Here is a 23,671-nt window from a genome sequence, read left to right on the forward strand (position 1 = left end):
TGTCCCCTCCCGGTCACCGTACAAACATGAGAAACATGTCTATAAAAAGCTTCATGATGGGGTCTACTTCTAAATGAAGTAATTCATATAGAAAACAAATAGGGTAATCTGTATGAAATCAAGGTGAGGTACAGTCTTTTTACACATTAAGTGTGACTTTTTTATGTAGTGCTTAAAACAATTAAAAATAATAAAGCAGCTTTACAGTGGCAAACAATGAAATAGTTCATCACAAATGCTTCAAGTGTTATGTGAAGTGTTCCCCATTCTGATTGACCTGATTAATGCAGCCTAGCAACCCTTTAATGGATTTGAATTATAGAGTGCTGCAAAGAATGATGGCCCTGAAGTGGCCCAGAACTGGATTAAAGACAAGAGCCACACATGGGACATAACTGGCCTGTATCTCTGGCCAGTTCATTACCCACAACCGGCCCTGAGCTGGGCCAAAATAGGTTTTATTTTTGGTACCAAAATTAGAACAGAATCGCCAAAGGAAAAAATAATTTTTACCCACAAGTGGGTCGCGGGAGATTTTGTATGGGTCGTCAAGTCGAGCGCTCTTTTTCAGTGCGCTATATACAAAATTTATATGTGTAGTTCACCTATTAGCCGCACGAGGGAGCTCGTCGTTTTCTTCTTCTTCTGCTTTCTTTTTTTGTTGTTGTTTCACACATACTCCGACTGCAGTGAGTATGCGTTGCGTATTTTTTTCCGCACCCATGTTAACGGATTGGAGCGTTCACACTGCACGCGGTTGCTGTCCAGCAGTGCGTCCCAAAAGCAGTGCGTTTGCAGCAGAGCAGCGATCATTTCGGCAAAGTCTATTTTTTGCTGTGCTGCAAGCGCTGAATTAAAGTGACAGCGCATTGTTCGCTGTAATAATGAACATGGAATGACACGAAAATGTCCCATAATTGCATATAAATGAAATCCACTGTTTCACAGTCAACACATGGCTTTTTGGCTAGGTTTAAAATAAGGAAAAGTGCAGTTTTAAAGTAAAAGGCAACGTAATACGTGCACTTGTCCAGGTAGAAAAGTTCTTTAAAAGGATTGTTTTTAATAAAGATTTAATGCGAAAGAAAAGCATGAGAGCCGACTGTTTCTGTCTATGGTAAGTTTTAAATAAAATATTTTTTGATAGCCCAATTTTTTATAAAAAAAAAAAGGAAGCTATAGCCTCCCTATGTTGTGTTTAAATGTGTTGCAACTTGCTTGAGCAACTTAATATACAAATCTAGAAGTCAAGTGCATTGAATAATACGTTGTTTTTTTATTGAGTTTAAACGTGAAAATGTCTGGTACTGTATTAGTGTACTGTGATAAAAGTGGATCACAATGCTGAAAAAGCACTTTTTGATTTGATATCAAAATAACGGATAAATATTGTGTTTGTGGTAAACAACAGTTTCTGCAAATCTGCAGTTTACTTAAATAAAAAAAATGTGCTTTGTCAAATATCTGTATCTCTTTTAAATAGTTAAGTGGAAGCATGACCTTAAAAATGGTCATACATATTTTGTTAATGCATAAATTCTCTTCGTGATATATGAACTATATGGGCCTAATGTTTATTGGGTCACAAGGATTTATCGACTTTAAAATGTGGGTCCCCAGAAAAAAAGTTTGGGAAACACTGGACTACGCAACAGCTATCAAATACAGCTCAGTTATACTTAATTCACGAAATAACAACAAATGTCTTACATAGCGATCCTTTCACAAACACTCAACATAATCGAAAGAATACATTAAAGACGTAAAGGGGGAACCAGGAGAGCGGGGGAGCCGCAGAATCCTCCATCTCAGCAGTTTAAATACTGCGGCCATCACACCAGTCGCCAATGAATCCGTCCTCGTGATCCACTCCACCTGTAAACAATTCGAGAAAGAAAAAGCACTACACCCAAGTTACACCATATCCAAGCAACAACCTAGGGCCACTCGTAACATTTCTGGAAAAGTAATTTGTTTAGGCACATGCAGACATCAAGAACCAGCGTATGAATCTCAACAATGGTGACAAATGGCATATTCAGAGAAACAGTTCAACTCTGAACATCACAAAACAAGCTACTAAAAAGTCACATAAAAACAACAAAAGTAGTATGAATAAAATACATTATCAAGACAATTCGGCTCATAATTTATTAACGCCGCAATGCATGATGGCAAATCAGCTTTGATTGGCTACAACATGCGTCTTTTTTTTTTTGTTTGTTTGTTTTTTGATAGTCACCATTGTAGTGATTCTCACACCGATTCCCGAGTCAGGCTGTTCTAGAGCTGAATTGGGTGAATCGTCAAAAAGATTTGCGCAAAGACTGAGACGACTGAAAGCGCACCTTGTTTTTTCTTTTATTTAAAAAAGCACAATGATTTGTTGATGTTGTGAGTGGGCACAAATAAAAAAATAGACAGTTTACATATTCAAATTATGTATTAATCTTATGTGTATGATCAAAAAATGTAGCATTTTAAGTTCTTTTTTTTTTAGGGACACAGGGAAAAAGCCATTTACTTAATGAATAAATCAGCTTTTCAAACTAAATGAATGAATGAATGAATAATTAATCGAGGGCTGATCCACACGAAGCCAGAGCTTTCCCTATCCGATCTTTATTTAAACTCCTTCGGAAAAAAAAAAAATCTGTAAACACGGCGTCATCTCAAGAAATATTGCATACATGAAACCACTAAATCTGACTCAAAAGGATATATTATACATGGCAGTGCAGTATTAACACGATTAAGACAATGCTCTGATTAAAGAATTAGTTCACTTTCAAAACAACAACTCACAGATAATTTACTCACCCCCTTGTCATCCAATATGATTGTCTTTTTTCTTCGGTCATCAAGAAATTATGTTTTTTGAGATAGACATTTCTGGAAATTGGACTTAATGGACTTAAATGGTGCTCCAAAATTTGAACCTTTAAATGCGGCCTCAAAGGGATGTAAACAATCCCAGCCGACAAAGAAGGGTCTTGTCTACCGAAACGTCATGTCGAATGTCAAATTTCGAATCATCATTTAACTCCTTTATATGGAGAAATTTCCAGAATTTTTTTCTCAACAAAACATAATTTCTGACCACCGAAGAAAAAAAGATATAAACATCTTGGATGACGAGGGGGTAAGTAAATTATCTGTGAATTGTTGTTCTGAAATTGAACTAATCCTTTAAGAATCAACCTTGTAAACTGAGATTTTTAATTACTTGAATCTGGCTAAACAAATCGAATTAAGACAGGTGGAGAATTCCTATTTTTGAAGTTCAGTATAGACATGTGGACACCTTAATCGCACTATTCCCGTTGTGTAGGACTTTTCGCCACATTTCTTGACAGGATACACACACTATAATGCTCTCAGTTGGTTTCTTTTTATTTAATTATTTGTTTATTTATTTTGCTACAACATGTGATCAATCATTGCTCATTGCTGATAAATATTTTTTTTCGGTAACACTTTCTATGAAGCCTGTATTTTTAATACACACTATAAGGTTATACCTAAGGCATTATAAAAAACCTTATAATATGTTATATCGTCTCATGAGTATTTATTTTGATGGTACCCTTTAGACAGCTTTTGATAAGTAACTCTGCAACTCCATGTCAGCTAGCAGTAATTATTATTATTAGTATGCTAAATATATGCTAACACAAAATTTTGATGCTTCCCCAAAAGACAAACTATTATAAGTAACTTTGCAAGTTTGTGAACCTTCAAGCCTAATCTTAACCTAAGTCTACCAATGAGTGTTAGTTGACATATATTTGAAAAGTTTAAGTTTATAGTAAATAGACTAAGGGGACCATCAAAATAAAATGTAATATAATGTAGCCCATTATAAATTAAGTAGAATTAATATGGTGTCCATTGTGTGTTATAAATAATCATAATCTTAAAAGTTATAATCTCAAATACTAGTATTATAATGTATTGTGACTGTTGTTATGGTTATTCATGAGAGAATATAACATATTATAAGGTTTTTATAATTTATCATGCATTCATTATAATGCCTTAGAAATACCCTCATAATGTGTTATAAATAGGGGCTTCTTAGAAAGTGTTACCATTTTTCCTTTTATCATAATTTACAGTTATGGTTACATGTAGCCCCTTGTTAAGGGTTAACATTCAAGCCATTCTTTTTCATCAGTATTATTTGTGATTTTAATTTTGTGAATGGGAATTCTGCTTTTGGAATGGCTTCGGATGCATAACAATATCAATAAAATAACTGAAACAAATTAAACAACAATAAAAGATAGACAAACTAGCGTTTACATAGCGTTCATTAACAAAAACTAATGAGACGAGGCATAGACTACATCACATGCTGTATGCCGACTAATAAATTACAGGACATTTAGCAAACACTGAGCAATCAAATAAATTAAAAAGTAAAAGAAAGCCTCCATAGCATAGAGTGAGGTAAATGGCAAAGATAACAGTGTTTTTAAAACAAAAAGAAAAGTAAAACTACACAGGCTTTCGGTGACAGTGCTTGTATGTTTTTTTTTTCCTAAAATATGAGTGGCTCTAAAACGAAAGCTGTATGGAGCAGAGCAGATGTGACCACGGCAAATTTTAACTCAAACTTTCTCAAAATATTGTTGCATATGCGACCATTTTGGTTACAGTCCAGAGCCCTGATTTGGTCCAAATGATAATGCAAATATACTGGTCCTTCTCAAAAAATTAGCATATTGTGATAAAGTTCATTATTTTCTGTAATGTACTGATAAACATTAGACTTTCATACATTTTTGATTCATTACACATTAACTGAAGTAGTTCAAGCCTTTTATTGTTTTAATGTTGATGATTTTGGCATACAGCTCATGAAAACCCCAAATTCCTATCTCAAAAAATTTGCATATTTAATTCGACCAATAAAAGAAAAGTGTTTTTAATACAAAAAAAGTCAACCTTCATATAATTATGTTCAGTTATGCACTCAATACTTGGTCGGGAATCCTTTTGCAGAAATGACTGCTTCAATGCGGCGTGGCATGGAGGCAATCAGCCTGTGGCACTGCTGAGGTGTTATGGAGGCCCAGGATGCTTCGATAGTGGCCTTAAGCTCATCCAGAGTGTTGGGTCTTGCGTCTCTCAACTTTCTCTTCACAATATCCCACAGATTCTCTATGGGGTTCAGGTCAGGAGCGTTGGCAGGCCAATTGAGCACAGTTATACCATGGTCAGTAAACCATTTACCAGTGGTTTTGGCACCGTGTACAGGCGTGTGCAGGAATTGGGCTACAGGTGCCGCATTCCCCAGGTCAAGCCACTTTTGAACCAGAAACAGCGGCAGAAGCGCCTGACCTGGGCTACAGAGAAGCAGCACTGGACTGTTGCTCAGTGGTCCAAAGTACTTTTTTCGGATGAAAGCAAATTTTGCATGTCATTCGGAAATCAAGGTGCCAGAGTCTGGAGGAAGACTGGGGAGAGGGAAATGCCAAAATGCCTGAAGTCCAGTGTCAAGTACCCACAGTCAGTGATGGTCTGGGGTGCCATGTCAGCTGCTGGTGTTGGTCCACTGTGTTTTATCAAGGGCAGGGTCAATGCAGCTAGCTGTCAGGAGATTTTGGAGCACTTCATGCTTCCATCTGCTGAAAAGCTTTATGGAGATGAAGATTTCATTTTTCAGCACGACCTGGCACCTGCTCACAGTGCCAAAACCACTGGTAAATGGTTTACTGACCATGGTATTACTGTGCTCAATTGGCCTGCTAACTCTCCTGACCTGAACCCCGTAGAGAATCTGTGGGATATTGTGAAGAGAAAGTTGAGAGACGCAAGACCCAACACTCTGGATGAGCTTAAGGCCGCTATCGAAGCATCCTGGGCCTCCATAACACCTCAGCAGTGCCACAGGCTGATTGCCTCCATGCCACGCCGCATTGAAGCAGTCATTTCTGCAAAAGGATTCCCGACCAAGTATTGAGTGCATAACTGAACATAATTATTTGAAGGTTGACTTTTTTTTGTATTAAAAACACTTTTCTTTTATTGGTCGGATGAAATATGCAAATTTTTTGAGATAGGAATTTTGGGTTTTCATGAGCTGTATGCCAAAATCATCAATATTAAAACAATAAAAGGCTTGAACTACTTCAGTTAATGTGTAATGAATCTAAAATATATGAAAGTCTAATGTTTATCAGTACATTACAGAAAATAATGAACTTTATCACAATATGCTAATTTTTTGAGAAGGATCAGTAATATGACAAATAATTAACTACACTTGAAGCTTTCGTAAAATTAAAAATTAAACACCCAAAAGTCTATATACCATAACGAAGACAAACTATATGATAGCATCACGTATAGACGTAATGATGTGTCATTAATCGATGTACTATAGTGTAAAAATGATTGTTTCATGTCTTAGAATATCAATGTATTGTTATAAGATGCAGAATGTAACTTGGATTTGTCTGTGTATGTTTTTGTTTACTTTCAAAGGTTTGGTGCCCATCCACTGCCATTATATGACAAACAGACTGCAACAGTTTGAGTTAAAAATCTTTGTGTTCCACTGAAGAAACAAAGTCACCTACATCTTGGATGCCTTGAGGGTAAGCAGATAAACATCAATTTTGCATTTTTGGGTGAACTATCTCTTTAATCCAGGGGTGGGGAACCTTGATCATCGAGGGCCAGTGTCCCTGCAGAGTTTAGCTCCAACCCTGAAAAAAAAACCTTGTATCCTGAATACCTTGATTAGATTTTCAGGTGTGTTTGAGTAGGATTGAAGCTAAACTCTGCAGGGACACTGGCCCACGAGGATCAAGGTTCCCCACCCTGCTTTAATCGAACACACCTGGTTCAGATCATCAGCTCATTAGTAGAGACACCAAGACCTGAAATGGGTGTGGCAGACAAAGGAGAGATGGAAAATGTGCAGTGTTGGGAACCACTGCTCCAGGAAATTATTTTTTTTTTCCCAGTGGTGGAAAGAGTACTGAAAATTTATACTCAATAACAAGTACTGTTACATTGCTGAAATTACACTCAATTACTCTTTATAAAAACTTGTAACAGTTGCCAATACTGAATCTTACATAAGGAAGAGAAGGGGGATCAATCACCATCAAACATCACACTATATTTTTTAAGAAGAGCACACAACTTCAACATTGAACATCACAACATCTCGACCATATGCAATAGTATAATCAGTTCATTCGTACTTCCAAACAGAGCATACAACTTCAACATTGAAAATCACAACATCCATACCATATGCAATAGTGTAATCAGTTCATTCGTACTTAGTGGCAAAAGCCATTTAAATGTTCAACCGGCATTACAGCCATGAGTTACCAGAAACGTCCTCGGTTCATCAATCATTGGAGAAGTTAGGTTGATGAAAGGCTAAAGTCCAAGATCATCTGCAGCTTTAAAGTAGTTCAAAGGAAATTCCAAAGTCCAGGTGAATGGTACATCAGCAACGATAGATTAGATTAGATTAGATTCAACTTTATTGTCATTAAACATGTACAAGTACAAGGCAAGGAAATGCAGTTTAGGTCTAACCAGGAGTGCAATAAGCAGCAAGTGCAGGATAAAGGTATAAGTTATAAGTTATAAGTGCACTTATAGGAGATATGTACAGGGGGAAGCTATGGATAATATTTACAGATGAAGTACTGTGAACATAATTTACAGATGATAATTAACTACAATTAGAATGTATAAATAGATTATCACAATATACAGGTTGCTATTAACTATAATGTAAATTGCAGGTAGATTTGAGCATAATATACAGGTTGCTGTTTACTAAAGCAGAATTTACAAATAGACGTGTAGATATAGATTTATCACAGATTTACAATATGTATATATGCAAAGGAAATGTGCATTTACAAATGGGTATGTACAGTGTAGTGCAATAAATATTAAGTAGTGCAATGGTAGTGGGGAGAGTGTAGGGTGTGTGAGGGGGCAGAGGTGTCAGTGGGGGGCAGAGTTCAATAAGGAGACAGCTCTGGGAAAGAAGCTGTTCCTCAGTCTGCTAGTTCTTGTCCTGTGTTATATCTGAAACGCCTGCCGGAAGGCAGGAGAGAAAACAGTTTGTGGGCGGGGTGAGAGGAATCCTTAAGAATACTGCGTGTTCGACGCAGACAGTGCTTCTTCTGAATGTCCTCAATGGTTGGAAGTGGAGTCCCTATGATGCGTTGGACAGTTTTCACCACCCGCTGCAGTGCCTTACGCTCCGCAACAGAGCAGCTTCCGTACCAGACTGTGACACAGTTTGTAAGGATGCTTTCTATCGTGCAGCGATAGAAGTTCACCAGGATGGCTGAGGACAGCTGGTTCTTCTTAAGTGTTCTCAAGAAGAACAGGCGCTGGTGAGCCTTCTTGACCAGGCTGGAGGTGTTGGTGGTCCAGGATAGGTCCTCGTAAATGTGGGTCCCCAGGAACTTAAAAGATGAAACAGGCTCAACAGCCATCCCGTTGATGTGGATGGGTTCGTGTGAACCTCTTCTTCCTATCCTGAAGTCCACAATGAGCTCCTTGGTTTTGGTGGTATTGTCTGTGCACCACTTGGCAAGGTGCTGAATCTTCTCCCTGTAGGCAGTCTCATCGTTGTTGCTGATGAGACCGATCACCATAGTGTCGTCTGCAAACTTGATGATGGTGTTAGATCCATACACAGGCCTGCAGTCGTGGGTGAAGAGGGAGTAGAGGAAGGGGCTCAGCACGCAGCACGTACTCCAGTGTTGAGCGTGAGAGTAGTGGAGGAGATGTGGCCTGACCTAACATGCTGAGGTCTGTTGGTCAGAAAGTCCATAATCCAGGTTCCGGTTTGGCGATGTAAGAGGGAGCAGCAAAGACGAGGACCTCCCAGCCACACGCTTTATAACTTATTAATGCGTCTTCTTTTCTTCATTAAATTACTTTACAACATAAAATATAAGAACTACACTAAGTTTAGAAAGAGAAATGAGCAATTCAAAACAGAAGCAAAGTACTGCGCCAACAACACGATCAGGTGCTACTCTAGCGGGAAAGCTAGCAGCTATGGCGGCTAACGATACAGCTAGCAACAAGGATACACCTGTAAAAGATAACACGGATAACTTGTCGATGAGTCGGCTAATCTCCGAAATGGCAAAACAGCGGGACAGTTTAAAAGAAGACATGGCAAGTTTAATTCAAGATTCAATCAAGCCGTTGCAAACATCCCTTGACACGCTACGTGAGACCGTCGGTTCGTTTCAACACAGACTCACGTCTACTGAAATACTGGCCAGAGAAAATTTCGAAAGGCTCGTCGCCGCGGAAGCAATGATCAAATCCTTGAAAGCACAAAACGTATCTCTTCTTGACCAAATTGACGATCTTGAGAACAGATCTAGGAGGGCCAATCTGCGCATTATCAACATTCCGGAAGGCAGTGAAGATGGAAAAGACCCCGTCGGATTCGTGTCTGGGCTGCTGAAAGATACCATGGAGAGCGTGTTTGACAGCCCTCCCGAGCTTGAGCGTGCGCATCGTGCACTTCGTCCCAAACCTGGAGCAGGGCAACCACCAAGACCATTCATTGTCTGTTTCCACCGATATCAGGAAAAGGAAAGGGCACTTTTCATTAATGTTATTAATGTTTAACATAATGTTAAATTTAACAGTATGTCAATACAGTTATACCAGGATACGAGCGCAGCTTTAGCGAAGAAACGCGCCGGTTTCAAAGACGCGCCGGTTTTACAAGACGCGCATTCTTTCACAGGACTAAAGACTGGCTTTGGCCATAACACACTTGTCCACGAAGTTACAAGAAACTTAAGTCAATGAGTGTAGTAATGACGCTATTTTGAACTTAAAATATATACTGTGGTTTGGAACTCCTCAAGAAGGTTGAGAGGGAAAGACTGAATAATCGGGAGCCATGTAAGTTAAATAGGTTTCTGCAGCTTGTTTCAGTTGGGGAAACAAGCATAGGGAATATGTTGGGAAGTTTGTGTGTGTGTTATGTTTATCTAAAAAGTGTTGGAAAGGTTTTGTTTTATGTTATGCTCTTAGAAGAACTTAACATTGAGGAATCATATATGTTGCTGGTGACATCTTTGTTCTGTGATTGCCTAGTTAAATTTATATATGCCCATGTTTGATACGGCCGATTTAACAAAACTTTCTGGGGGATCAAAAGTTAGATTTGTCAGTTGGAATGTTAAAGGCCTAAATGGCCCAACTAAAAGAGGCAGAATTTTTGCATATTTAAAAAAATTTAAATCTGAAATAATATATTTACAAGGAACCCACCTGCGCATTAGTGATCATCTTAGACTTAGGAAAGCATGGGTGGGGCAAATTTTTCATTCTAGTTTTAACTCTAAAACAAGGGGCACTGCCATTTTGATACACAAAAACATCCAATTTACAGCCTCTGCTATTATTGCAGATCCTCAGGGAAGATATGTTATAGTCTCTGGGATGTTATATCAAGCCCCTGTCCTATTAGTTAACGTGTATGCCCCTAACTGGGATGATGTGAGTTTTATTAACAAGCTTGTTTCTTTACTGCCAGACCTAAACACTCATCTCATGATTTTTGGTGGTGACATAAATTGTGTACTGGATCCATCTCTTGACCGCTCTAATCCCAAATCTTTATCCCGCTCTAAGATGGCCCAAGCTCTATCTACATTCATAGATCAAGTGGGGGCCGTTGATCCTTGGCGATTTCTGTTTCCACAAAGTAGAGTATATTCCTATTTCTCACAAGTTCATCACTCCTATTCAAGAATCGATTATTTCTTTATAGATAAATCTCTCCTTCCTTCCATAGGACAAATTGAATATTTACCTATTGTGGAATCAGACCACGCTCCTGTGCAATTAGATATTATTTGCAATTTGAGGTATAATGAACGGCCTTTGTGGAGACTAAACATGTCCTTGTTATCAGATACAGCATTTTGTACATTCGTAACCACAGCTATAGACAATATTCTACTACACAACAGGTCAGAGTCTATTTCAGCTTCTACACTATGGGAGACACTTAAAGTAGTTATCAGGGGAGAAATAATTTCATATACGTCAGCCCTAAATAAAAAGCATAAAAAAGAACTAGATGATTTGATCGATTCTATTAAAAGATTAGATAGCCTATACTCCATGTCTCCCTCACCTGAACTTTACAAGGAAAGGTTAAACCTTCAAGTTCAGTATAATCTTCTATCAACAAATAAAACTGAATGGTGTTTGTTACGTTCTAGAGGATATGCATACAAACACGGAGAAAAAGCAGGGCGTCTTTTAGCACACCAATTAAAATCTAAAGCTGCTTCTCAACTTATACCTCAAATTTGCAACAGTGATAATGACTTAATAGTTAACCCAATTGAAATTAATAATAATTTTAAGAACTACTTTTTAAATTTGTATACTACTGAAAGCCCTGAATCCAACTCTGAAATGTTGGAATTTTTAGACAATTTAGATATACCCACTCTGAATTCTGTGCAGAAAACCTATTTGGAGAAACCTATACAAAAAGAAGAAATTTTAAGTGCAATTACCTCTATGCAGAACAAGAAAACTCCCGGTCCTGATGGCTACCCAATAGACTTTTTTTTTTTAATTTGCAGATAAATTAGCCCCTATTCTTCTTGATTTGTTTCACGATTCTTTGGAAAAAGGTAGCTTGCCACAAAGCTTGAATATAGCAAACATTATTCTTTTGTTAAAGCCCGATAAGGATCCTTTGAAATGTAATTCCTACAGACCAATCTCTCTCTTAAATTCTGATATTAAAATCTTGGCAAAAATCCTTGCTTTACGATTAGATACAGTAATAGAGAACTTGATTTCAAAGGACCAAACAGGTTTTGTCAGTGGTCGTCATTCTTTTAGTAATATCCGGAGATTGCTAGGGGTAATCCATTCATCTAAACTTTCTCAGGACCCTGTTCCTCAGGTAGTCGTTTCGTTAGACGCTGAAAAAGCGTTCGACAGGGTGGAGTGGAAATACTTATTCTCTGTGTTGGAAAGATTTGGCTTTGGAACACAGTTTATTTCACTGATTAAGTTATTATACTTTTCCCCTAAGGCATCGGTAATTACAAATAGAGTGCTTTCAGAGTCTTTTCCACTATCAAGAGGTACGAGACAAGGATGCCCTCTTAGCCCCTTACTTTTCACTTTAGCCATCGAGCCCCTATCAATAGCATTAAGATGCTCACAGCATTTTACTGGCATTAATAGTCGGGGCATAGAACATAGAGTATCCTTATATGCCGATGACATGCTGTTGTACCTTTCAGATCCGGTTTTAAGTATTCCACAGGTAGTAAGGCTATTGAAACAATTTGGCACCTTCTCAGGGTATAAATTTAATTTTTCAAAAAGTATTTGTTTTCCAATAAACATTAACGCCCTCTATATTTCAAATAGTGATATACCTTTTCAGTTGTCTTTATCAGGTTTTAAATATTTAGGGATAAATATCACACAGGGATTCCCTAACCTTTACAAAAAGAATATTGCTCCTTTAATTGACAAGTTAAAACTAGACCTCAAAAAATGGAATTTGCTGTTTTTATCACTTGCAGGTAGAATTAATTGTGTAAAAATGAACATTTTACCAAGGTTCTTATACTTGTTTCAATGTATCCCAGTTTTTCTACCTAAATCCTTTTTCCAGAATTTAGATAGTCTGATCTCATCATTTATATGGGGGGGGGGAAGCACCAAGGATTCGGAAGGAGTTTCTCCAAAGACAAAAATCTCAAGGTGGTTTAGCACTTCCTAATTTTAGGTATTATTATTGGGCTGCAAATATCTCAAATGTACTGTATTGGCTTCAGAACCCCAAAGATGTCTGGTGTATTTCAGAGGCAAATTCCTGTAGCTCATCATCCCTTCCAGCTTTAGCTCTATCTAAACTGCCCCTTTGTATTTCATCATACACTCAATGTCCAGTTGTAGTAAATACCCTCAAGATTTGGTTTCAATTTAGACAATGTTTTGGTTTTAAAGACTTCTCCATAGCCAGCCCTATATGCAAAAATCACATATTTCTTCCAACTCAACTGGACTCAGTCTTCAGTCAGTGGCAAAAGTTGGGTCTCGCCAAATTTAGTGATCTGTTCATTGAGGACGTTTTTGCCACATTTTCAACTCTCTCTTCAAAATATAATCTGCCAAAATCACACTTGTTCAGATATTTTCAAGTACGTCATCTAATCCAAAAACATTGTTCCACATATCCCTCTATTCCTCCTAGTACAGGATTGGATAAAGTTTTAAATATTCCCTTACATTTGAAGGGAGTAATTTCTAATATATATAATAATTTAATGTCAATTAAAAATATTAATCTAGACAAAAGCCATGCAGAATGGTCAAAGGATTTGGGAGTGGATATATCAGAAGAAATCTGGAATGCTGCATTACTTAAGGTGAATGGTACAACCTCTTGTACTCGCTTAGGTTTAATTCAGTTCAAGGTCCTCCACAGACTTCATTACAGTAAGGTTAGATTATCTAAGATATACACAAATGTTACTGATACATGTGAGAGATGTCATTCTGCTAAAACAGATTTGGCTCATATGTTTTGGACTTGCCCCAGACTGTTTAATTACTGGACAACTATATTTAAAATTTTGTCTGAGGCATTTACTAAGGACATTACGCCTAGTTTTGAAATGGCTGTTTTTGGAGTACCTGAGCAAGGTACAGTAATGTCCAAAAATTGTCAAGATGCTTGCGCTTTTGCGTGCCTGCTGGCTAAGAGAAGAATATTGCTTGGTTGGAAATCAAGTAAACCACCTTTAGTTTCACTCTGGCTTAGTGATGTGATGCTGTTTTTGAAATTGGAAAAGATAAAATATTCTCTTAGAGGATCAACTAAACGTTTTTATATGATATGGTCTCCATTGTTGTCATATTTTGAAAAGGATGCAACTCTCCCCCCAAACTAAAACTAAAATTACTAGTGTAACTAAAAAGGCCTGTATGCACTGTAATGTAATGGTTACACTCATTCAGACATAATGGGCTAATAATATTGTCAAGTATTTCCTCATTGTTTGTAATATTGTCAAGTATTTCCTCATTGTTTGTAATATCATAACTTTGAATTTTTATTCTCTAATTTTTTTATTTTTTTTTGGTATGTCTTTGTGTTCTCTGGGGTGGGTTGTGGGAAAGGGGGAAAATTGTAAAAAAAAAAAAAAAAAAGAGAGGAGCCTTGTTAAAAATCTTTGTATGTAAAATGCTACTTTGTTATACCTTCAATAAAAAAAGGAAAAAAAAAAAAGAAAGTCCATAATCCAGTTACAGAGTGAAGTGTTAATGTCCAGGTCTCTAAGTTTAGTGATTAACTTAGAGGGTCTGACAGTGTTGAATGCTGAGCTGAAATCAACAAACAGCATTCGTGCATAAGTGTTTGTATTGTCCAGGTGAGTGAGTACAGAGTGTAGCGCTATGGAGACTGCATTATCTGTGCTCCTATTGCCACGGTAGGCAAACTGGTGTGGGTCCAGTGAGGACTGGAGAGAATCCTTGAGGTGAGAGAGGACCAGCCGCTCGAAGCACTTCATAATGATGGGTGTAAGTGCTACAGGGCGGTAGTCGTTCAGGCATGTTGGGTTGGAGAGTTTTGGCACTGGCACAATGGAGGTTGATTTAAAACATGTGGGAACAGTTGCTTGGGCAAGGGACATGTTAAAAATGTCTGTGAATACCCCAGCAAGCTGCTCTGCACATGCCCTCAGTACGCGGCCAGGAATAACGTCTGGTCCAGCAGCCTTGCGTGCGTTGATCCGGCTCAGTGCGGTGTGTACATCAGAGGAGATTAGTGTGATGGGTGAGTGGTCGGTTGAGGGAACGATCTTTGTGGCAGTGTCTGTATTGTCTCTCTCAAAGCGAGCATAAAAGTCATTAAGCTCATCCAGGAAGAAGACGTTAGTGGCTGTGGGGGTGGAGTGGCTGGGTCTGTAATCGCTGATGGCCTGAATGCCCTGCCACATGCGTCGAGGGTCAGAGTTAGAAAAGTGCTCCTCTAGCTTAAGTTTGTAGCAGTGCTTGGCCTTTTTGATGCCCCTTTTCAGATTAGCCCTGGAAGTGCTGTAGGCCTGTGCATCAGCTGATCTGAAGGCAGTGTTGCGTGCTTTCAGCAGGAGACGCACCTCCTTGTTCATCCATGGTTTCTGATTTGGGTATGTGGTGATCGGTTTCTGGGTTGTAACACTGTCTATGGTAGTATTAAAGTAATCCAGAACAGAGGAAGTGTATCTGTCAATGTCTGTATGAGAGCCACATGTGGCCTGAGAAGCAAACATACTCCAGTCAGTGTGTACTGTAGAAACCTGTCCTGGAGTGTGAAGTCTGCCCCCGCTGGCCACACTTTGATGGTCTTCACTGATGGCTTTACACGGTTGATGAGGGGTGAGTATTTGGGGGTGAGGAACAAAGAAAGGTGGTCGGATTGTCCCAATTGGGGGAGGGGGGTCGCAGTATAGGCTTCAGTCATGTTTGTTTATACATGATCTAAAGTTTTGTTTCCTCTGGTGTAACAGAAAATGTTTTGGTGAAATTTGGGGAGTACTGTCTTTAAGTTTGAGTGATTAAAATCCCCCGCAACAATAAATGCAGCCTCCGGGTGAGTAGTTTGTTGTTTGCTGATGGCCACATGAAGTTCATTCATAGCAAGCTTGGCATCAGCGTCAGGAGGAATGTAAGCAGCAGTTATTATGGTGGAGGTGAATTCCCGCGGCAGATAAAACAGTCTACACTTAACCATGAGAAACTCTAGGTTAGCTGAGCAGTGTCTCCCAATAATAGAGTTCGTGCACCAAGCTTTGTTAACATAAATGCACAATCCTCCACCTCTGGTCTCACCGGAGTCATCCGCCGTTCTGTCTGCCCGGAATGTTTTGTGCCTCGTTTATAGCAACAGCACTGTCCGATACATCGCTGTTTAGCCATGTTTCAGTGAAGATCATGACATTACAGTTCCAAAGTTTCTTGCTGTGGTTGATGCGGAGTCGAATTTCGTCCATTTTGTTCACCAGCGACCGTACATTAGTGAGGAAAATTCTGGGTAAAGAGAGCCGGTGTGGTGTTAGCTTTAGCTTAGCTCTTAATCCTCCGCGCTTCCCCCATCTTTGTTTACGGTCTCGACGCCGCCTGTGAGCACTTCCACCTGGCCGGGTGGAGTGCGCAGCCTCTGGTGTTCTGATGATCTCAGGTATGAGTTGAAGATTGCTGATAAAACTGTCAGGAATGTACAAACCAATATCCAAAAGCTCCTGTCGGGTGTACGATGTAAAGGCACTACTCTTCGGTATGAACAGACCCGAGATGAGCAGGTAAAATACTGCAAATTTGCAGAAACTGGAGAGACACTGAGCCTCGCGATGTGTACGCGCCGCCATCTTGGTCTTTTTTCAGTTGAGATGCCCTCAACATTAAGTGGATAAAGAAACCCCTCTAAGCAAAACAAACCAAACAATACAACATGAGGCTTAATAAACAAAATACATTTCCACTAGAAACCTCTGATAAATCTACAGAAACAATAAAGCAACTCACGTTGAGATGTAGAACCCAAAAGTCCCTCAACAAGGGTTTGAAAAAGCATAAGGAGAGCAAACGCTCTCAGCTCACAAGTGCCCTCATTCTTCTTCTTCTTCTTTTTATATGGCGGTTGGCAACTAGCTTTTGGTGCATTATCGCCACCATCTGGACTGGCGTGTAGATCAAAAGGTCAGCCTATACAATCTTAAATTCTGTTTAATAACCCTGTTATTTTCAAAAAGGAAAACAAAAATTGGAAAGAAATTTCACCAGAGTATCTCCGCAGTAAGTCATGTACTTTTAATGTCATCTGGTTTCAAAATCAATCTTTGTCTGGCTTGATGGTATTTAGGACAGTACATAATTACATAAGTGCCCTCATTCAAACTTCCCCCTCCTCTTATTCTCTGATCTAGAGAAAATTTCTTTGATACCAACTCCCTTGTGCCCTCTCATGATCAGGAGTAAAGTTACAACTTAAAATACAAAAACCAGGTAACAGCTTACCAGATGTTACAAACTACTCAGAGTACTAATTACTTTTTAGCTGGTGGTATTTATTGAATTATCCATAATTGCTAAATCAGACAAGATCCAGACTATAAAACACATTTTACAAAACACATTTAAAGATACTATAAACACTTTTGAAACGTTGTAAACAGCATTAACTGAACTGTCAGTTCAGAACAACACCCACAGTATTAATTTCCCAGTATTAAAATCCCAGTGCCATGGGATAACAAACAGCTGGACAAGGTCCTTACTACACGGACCTTACATACTAATATATCATATCATTACAGTTTACCTTAAAACCTTTTGTTCAGTTTCAGCAGAAGCTGAAAAGACGATTTCATAAAAAAAAAAAATGCCGCAAAACGGGCCAACGCTGTTGCCGACTTGAGGGGATTAAAATCACTTGCAAATTATGGAGAAACTTTGCTATTAACCTAATCGCGCAAACCGAACCGGCAGAAACCACATAACAATGCTGCATTGTACCTAAACATATTCATTAATAAATCATCCATAATCCATGTGTCAATTAATAACTTCTTGACTGCATGATGATGGTCAGCTCACCTAAATCTGCAGTGGCCAGAACTTGTTTTTCGGTTCAAATAATGTGCTTTTCATTGGTTCGTTAAGATGAGATATTTTTATTGGTTACCGAAAAACTGGTCAGTGGTTGAAATATTAATTCATATTACAGTACTCCGTAACGAATTGGGATTTTAAAAATAACAATGTAAATTATTTAGCTTAATTTGTACTTGTTACGCCAGGCCAGTAGAGGGAGCCCTTACCCACACTGACTGTTGCTGCTCCCTCTGCTGCCTCTATGGTAGCTTCCTGTTTGTCCGCCATAAAAGACACACTGGCGAAGTATTGTTTTACTCCTGCGAACTCTACCAAGCGTTTTCCATTGTTTCCTAGTTCCATCGTTTTATAGTTCCATAGTTTCCTAGTTTTTCCTGGTTTTGTTTCTAGTCGTAGTTTTGCCTTGTTTCTTTGTTTGTTTTCTTTTGTTATTTTGGACTGCCCATCTGGATTTCGACCCTGGCTTGTATTACTGGACTATTCTTTGCCTCACCCTTGATATTCCTGTGTAGCGATTTATAGCTCAAAAGGGAAAATATTTATGATTAATTATAACTGGCTATAATTAATTATGAATATTTAGATCAGATCTCAGAATTAACCGTAGCAGAATTAATATTACAATTATTTGATCTGTTCGTCCACCGAATAGATAGTATAATCATTTATCAATTCTAGGAAGAATTACGTTTCTGGCCAAGAAAGAGTAACTTTCCTACTTTAGTCAGTACTAGCAATAATTCAGTGAGATCCACATATAGCATGTAGCAAAATCAGACATTCAGGGACCTCGGATTATGAGCAGCACTCAGAGACAATAAATTGTTAAATATAGGGTATTTAATAAATGAATCTACGGTGAACATACAACTACTAATAAAAACACATATATGCACAAAGAAAGGAATTAAATGAGGAGAGAGAGAGAGAGAGAAGAAGAAGAATGGTAGTATTTAGTATCAAATAACCACAACCTAATGAGAATCATCAAATAATCAATTCACCTTAAAAAGGGGCTCAACTTAAACGCATCTAAAATAGCGGTAAATAGATACTTGCATTGGCTTTGTTGCTGGACAAGAGTCTTGATGCGGTAAACAATGGAGATTCTTGATGGATTCCTTTAAGAGAGTGAGCTGGAAGTTTCTGTAGTTCTTCTGAAGATAGGGAAATCCACAACGAGTCTACAAAGTTATTTGAAGATAAAACTACCGAAAGTTAGACTCAGTGATGAGTCTTGGAGAAGATCCAGAAGGTTGAAGAAAAGCTGAAGAGACTGCTGAAGAAGAGAGAAAAGCAAAAGCCAAGATCTGCTTGAGCCCAGATCTTTTCAAAGTTTCTCTGTCACACCCACGTTTGGGAGGACCGGCCAATCCAAAGCTTGGATTTTTGAGCGGGACAACTTTCTTTGTCTTCACTTTATGGTCCATTTGCATGTTTATGGCTGGTCTGTGAAATTGTTTCAGTTTTACCCAAAATACAGTGTAAACAATATGATGCATCTTCTAATCACATAGCATACACAATTGTTTAGAAAATGAAGAGCAGATCATTTTGGTACCAAGAACGAACAGTCTAGAAGATATTAAACCAAAGATACATTAATACACAGGAATATAAGTATTCACAGGGTTAACTAATACAGATAACTAGGTAACTAGGCAAATATGATAGAGAAACATACAAACAACACATGCATATACCAGATACATTTGTGATCGATTAATTATAGGCTAAATAAGGAAAAAGTCTTTGTGTATGTGTGTTTGTGTATTGTAAGGTTGTCTGTGGCCAGGCATCTCCTGCCTGGCACCGAGTTGCTGATTGTCTCCTCGTTGGTATCCCTTTGAAGTCCCATTGGGAGACAAGAGTTAGTCTGTTTAGCAACTACGTGGTAGTGAGTAGGGAACCATGGGCCATTTAACACCCATATAAATGTAGAGGGACAAGCTATCTCTTTAATTTATATGCAAATGTCAAAAGGCTAAAAGGGTCTCTAAGGCCAACGGCCTAACTGTTATCACTGAAAATAGGCAGATGCTACACCTGTTTGCTGGTGATTGACCCTGTCTGTTTTGACTATGTCTGCTAATAAAGCTTTGCAATTGGATCCACCTCTCAGCCTCCTCTGTAACAGAATACTTTGCCACACCTGGATCCAGCAGCTTTATTCAACAACCAGCTCAACCATGGACCCAGTCGACCAGCTACTTCGTCTGTGACAAGGATATCTGCCCATTGAGGAGTACGTTAACCAATTTTGTAAGTTTTCCTATCAAGTACCCTTTTATGATGAAGTGTGGCTTAAGGAATTATTTCGTTTTGGACTCAATGAACCTGCCAAATCAATGCTGCCTGGAGGGGAGTTTAAATGCTCACTAAAGGACTGTATGCAGTATGCGTTGTTGCTATGTGGCTCTCCGTTAACTGTGGGTGTTTTAGAAGAGCCACAGCACAAGATGTCTGCTAGCACTGAGCCACAGCACAAGATGTCTGCTAGCCCAGAGTCACAGCGCACTGTCTGCTAGCCCAGAGCCACAGCACACGATGTCTGCTAGCACTGAGCCACAGCACAAGATGTCTGCTAGCACTGAGCCACAGTACAAGATGTCTGCTAGCACTAAGCCACAGCGCACGATGTCTGCTAGCCCAGAGCCACAGCGCACGATGTCTGCTAGCCCATAGCCACAGCATAAGAGGTCTGCCAGCCCAGAGCCCCTTCACAAGATGGCCGCCATCTCAAAGCTTGTTTACAAGATTGCTGCCTTTCCTGAGCCTTTTCACAAGATGGCCGCCCTTCCAGACCCTGTTCACAAGATGGCCGTCGTTCCTGCGTCCCCGGCCATGATGGCCGTCCATCCCGATTCTGCTCACAAGTTGGCCGCCCTTCCAAAGTCCGTTCACAAAATGGCCGCCGTTCCAGAGCCTGTCGCAAAGATGGCCACCGCCACGCCAGAGCCTGTCGCAAAGATGGCCGCCACTCCCGAGCCTGCACCCAAGATGGCCGCCTCGCCCGAGATTGTCGTTGAAATAGTGGCTGCAGCATCACACCCTCACGTTTCCGTGGCTTATCAGAGACTGATATCCAGCTTGGAGGACCCACATCAGCCAAGCCAGTGCCTGCTAACACCATGACAGCCAAGCCAGAGCCCGCTCATGTCACGACAGCCAAGCCCCAGCTTGTTCCCGTCATATCTTCCGCTCCAGAGTCTGCACCTATCATGGCCGTCCCTTCAGATGCGGTTCCTCAGTCAAGTCAAGTTACAGCTGCTGTTCCTGTCAAGTCAAGTCATGTAACAGCCGTTGTTCCTGCTAAGTCAAGTCACGTTTCAGCTGAGGTTCCTGAGTCTAGTCAAGCAGCTCTTCCTGAATCAAGTCAAACAGTACTTGCTGAGTCAAGTCAAACAGCTAATACCTCAGAGCCAAGTCAAGTCATGGCCGTTCCTTCAGGGTCAAGTCAAGACACAGCAGCACTTCTTGAATCAAGTCAGGACACAGCTTCACTTTCTGAATCAAGTCAGGACACAGCTTCACTTTCTGAGTCAAGTCAAGACGAAATCTCACACCCTCAGTCGAGTCAAGACACCCCAACACTTCCAAAACCTAAGCAAGTTACAGCACCACTTCCAGAGTTACATCACGACACTACAGTACCTCCCGAATCATATCAAGCCGCAGCTGCTCCCTCAAAGCCAAGTCAAGTCACAGCTGCTCCTGCCACGTCAGGTCAAGTCACAGCTGCTCCTGTCACGTCAAGTCACAGCCGCTCCTGTCACGCCAAGTCAAGTCGTAGCTGCTCCTGTCACGCCAAGTCAAGTCGCAGCCGTTCCTGTCACGCCAAGTCAAGTCGCAGCCGCTCCTGTCACGTCAAGTCACAGCCGCTCCTGTCACACCAAGTCACGTCTCGCCATCACTCCCCAGCCACGCAGAGCCTTCGTTCCCAAGCCAAGCAGAACCTTTGCTCCCAAACCAAGCCAGCCACGCAGAGCCAATGCTCCCAAGCCAGCCACGCAGAGCTGACGCTCCCAAGCCTCTCATCTTTCAGCTTGGTGGGCATCCCATTGCCTACTGCGTTATCTGTGATGGCTCTCGCCATTTTGAATGTGTGGGCTGCACACTGCGTCCCAGAGGCCTCGTCTGTCCCTGAGTCTGTTCACAAGTCTGCTCCAGAGGCCTCGCCTGTCCATAAGTCTGCTCTGGAGGCCTTCCCCATCCACGTATCCGCTGCGCCTATACCTCTTAAGGAGGTGGCTTCTTCGGCGGAACCCCCTGAGGAGGCAGCTCCCACTGCAGATCCTCAGAAGGGTGTACCATCCATGCTTGAACTTGCTGTCCGCTCAACCACTGTCAAGGTTCCTGCTCTACTTGCTTTGCCATGGCCTCCTCCCTGGCCTACAATGCCAAGGCTTCCTGCTCTGCCTGCTCCGCCATGGCCTCCTGCTCTGCTTCCAATGCCAAGGCTTCCTGCTCTGTCTGCTCCGCCATGGCTTCCTGCTCTGCCTACAATGCCAAGGCTCCCTACCCTACCTGCTCCGCCAAGGCTCCCTGCTCTGCCTGCTCTGCCCTTGCTTCCTGCTCTGCCTGCTCCATCATTGCTCCCTGCTCTGTCTGCAATGCCAAGGCTCCCTGCTCTGCCTGCTCCGCCATGGCTTCCTGCTCTGCCTGCACCACCCTGGTCACCACTACTGCTCAGTCGGCCACTGCTCCACGGTCCTCCAGAGTTTCATTGTATGTCACTGCTCCATTGCCCAGGTCCTCCAGAGCTTCACTGTCTGCCCAGGCCCTCCTCTGTTCCATGACCCAGATCTGTCACTGCTCCATGGCCCAAGTCCTCCGTTATTTCCCTCTCTGCCATTTGCTCCACGGTCCAGACCCACCTCTGTTCCAGGATCCAGTCTGCCGCTGCTCCATGGCCCAGGTTCACCGTGGTTCCACTGTCTGCCTCTGCCCCATTGTCCAGGCCCCGAATCTGTTCCTGTGACCCCTTATGGACCTGGCCCTCCGTCCCACCCCCTTTTGCACCTTGCCCCCCCCCCTACTATCTGGGACTTATTGCTATTGTGTTTTGTTTGAGCACCAGGAGTCGCTCCTGGGGGGATGGGGGGCTATGTTACGCCAGGCCAGCAGAGGGAGCCCTTACCCACACTAACTGTTGCTGCTCCCTCTGCTGCATCTATGGTAGCTTCCTGTTTGTCAGCCATAAAAGACAGACCATGCCAGACACACGGGGCGAAGTATTGTTTTGCTCCTGCGAACTCTACCAAGCATTTTCCCTTGTTTCCTATTTCCTTTGTTCTATAGTTCCATAGTTCCATAGTTTAATAGTTTCATAGTTTCCTAGTTTTTCCTGGTTTTGTTTCTAGCCGTAGTTTTGCCTTGTTTCTTTGTTTGTTTTCTTTTGTTACTTTGGACTGCCCATCTGGATTTCGACCCTCGCCTGTATTACTGGACTATTCTTTGCCTCGCCCTTGATATTCCTGTTTGCTGGTGATTGACCCTGCCTGTTTTGACTACGTCTGCTAATAAAGCTTTGCAATTGGATCCACCTCTCAGCCTCCTCTGTAACAGTACTCAAGTAAAAGTAAAATTACAGACTTAAAATTATACTCATAAAAGTACAAATACAAATAAATTAATTTAACATTTATTAGACTTTAAAAATATATTCTAATTGAAATGCATCTTAAAATAGAACTTAATTTGAACTTAAAACATCTTCACATAACCCCATTATAATAAATGTCATATAGCTACTTGTGCCCTTCAGCAAGAAAATATAGCCTAATTTAATAAAGTTACCAAACACTAAATTCTAGAAAAGAAAAAGAAAAAAGCTTAAAGCTACAAAAGGTACTGATTTCTTCTTTTTAATTTTTGTTCTTTGATTTCTTTAATTTTTGTTTTTGTAACAGGCATCACAGAAGCTGGTTATTAGGATATTTTGGCTGCCACTTTACCCACTGAGCAAAGGTATGTGATTTTCAGATCCTGAGTACCACTG

The sequence above is a fragment of the Garra rufa genome, chromosome 1, assembly GCF_049309525.1.
Source record: "Garra rufa chromosome 1, GarRuf1.0, whole genome shotgun sequence".
Lineage (NCBI taxonomy): Eukaryota > Metazoa > Chordata > Actinopteri > Cypriniformes > Cyprinidae > Garra > Garra rufa.